This window comes from Anneissia japonica, unplaced genomic scaffold (genome assembly GCF_011630105.1).
Source record: "Anneissia japonica isolate Jap-2015-1 unplaced genomic scaffold, ASM1163010v1 scaffold9_len2422644_cov172, whole genome shotgun sequence".
Lineage (NCBI taxonomy): Eukaryota > Metazoa > Echinodermata > Crinoidea > Comatulida > Comatulidae > Anneissia > Anneissia japonica.
Window position 1 is genome coordinate 399,445 of NW_022758107.1, and position 1,801 is coordinate 401,245.

Here is a 1,801-nt window from a genome sequence, read left to right on the forward strand (position 1 = left end):
TAAAATGATATTGTATATTATGGAATATGGTATCCAATCAAAGCCACCATACAATGGGAGGCTTTAAGAATGAACCAAAGAGTACAAAACTGGAAGAGGTCCGACTGCCGGGGATTCTTTGGAACGCAATCCTATTTCAAAAAGTACTACCCAAAATGGGCGTGGCCTTTAAAAGAACGTAAAGTGTGTTCATATCGAACGCGCGCTGCGCGTCTATAGAACGTATACTGGAATTCGAAACGCGTTCGATACGAACGCCTTTTACGCTCTTATAAAGGACACGCCCTTTGTGGGAGTACTTTTTAACGTTCCATCAAATGTTCCATTGCCTGTATACAAAATAAGGGCAGTCGGACCTCTTGCAGTTTTATACTCTTTGAATGAACCATGCCATTGATGCAATTTGCATATCAAAACAAAAAAATCAATGGAACTGTAAAGTAGGCCTAGTGAAGGAAGGGTAATTAAAGCTGAAAGCCAGTGAACTACGTTGTGGTCTTTTATACAGGTACAGCGGTTGGTCATCAAATTTATTTGATTCTGACAAACAGAATTTCTCCGGCTGAAAACAGGTAAGTGTCTGACAAACAGGCTACGTTTCGTATCGCGTTTGATAATCATGTACATAAATCAAATTAGCTGCAGACGTTTTATTTCTTTACAGGGGTGGCGCCAGGATTTGCCTGACGGGGGGAGGGGGCGAGGTCCCCGACGCCCCGACAAGGGGTCAGATTTCCCAGACGAAACCAAAGTGGGCGTGGTCGAGCTTCGTGTAAAAGGTTTTGAAAGCGGTCCTGGGGGCGAAGCCCCTGAAAATGTTGACAATCTAGGTGTTTCAAAGGCTTATTTAATCGATTTTAGAGTCTACTAATATGTAGAAAATACATATAACTTTTTTTCTCCCCGACGAATTGTGCTTTTTCTCCCCGACGGGTGGGGGACCCTGGCCCCCCGCTGGCGCCACCCCTGTTTCTTTATCAAATAAACCATAGAGAATTACAGTAATCGAGACGTGACAGTATCAAACAGCGAACGGCATTATGGCAAACAGATTCATCTATGTAATTTCTGATTTGGAAATATTTCTGAGATACCATTGCAATCATCGGTGCCATGTGATTATTATCATTTTATGATTTGTTCATATACAGTATTAATACAGCTTCTGAAAACAAATTATTTAAAAGAGCGCGAATGGACATTAATTATCATCATAGTCATCGTCGTCATCATCGTTATCATCATCAATGTTATCATCATTATCATTAGGTCATGATTTAGAATGTTAGTATATCCCAAACGCCACATAGTTCCGCAATGAGTACATTAATGCATCATTATCATCGCCAACGTCATCACCATCATCATTCATCATAATAACCATAACCATCAAATCATCATAATATCCTCCACCACCACCACCACCACCACCTCGTTTTCATTGTCTGCATCAACATCAACTTCGCAGTAGCGGCCACAAGTAAGCTTGTGAGTTTAGATACCTGGAACAGACACAGTGGCGAATTCAAGGGGAGCCCTGCTTCGCCAGGCATCCCTGGTCGACGGCCTGGAATAAAAACATACCTTGTATGGTTCACGTGGATAGATTTTATGGCTTGTATGGTCCAAAATGTGCTTTTAAACCACACAATATTTTTGATTGGCAATCAAAATAAGGTTATTTGTACAGGCAAATTATTATTTTTTAAAATTTTTTATCCGACGACCTAGTCGTGCGTCTGGCGACAGGAGAACAAGCCCTGGCTGACGGGGGTGGGGACAATTCCCCCTGCCCCTATTC

At 41.9% G+C, this 1,801-nt stretch overlaps 1 protein-coding gene across 2 annotated transcripts in view; it reads left to right on the top strand.

Moving 5' to 3' along the window:
- Nucleotides 1-1,801, top strand: part of LOC117125169 (extracellular tyrosine-protein kinase PKDCC-like) — a 17,859-nt gene that overhangs the window by 5,810 nt on the left and 10,248 nt on the right. Inside the window, exon 2 of one of the 2 annotated variants that reach the window (XM_033271583.1) lies at nucleotides 509-572. The gene's annotated coding sequence lies outside the window, so the exon portion shown is untranslated. Of the gene's footprint in view, nucleotides 1-314; nucleotides 573-1,801 lie in introns of those variants that run through there. The other variant, XM_033271584.1, reaches the window with a different exon arrangement.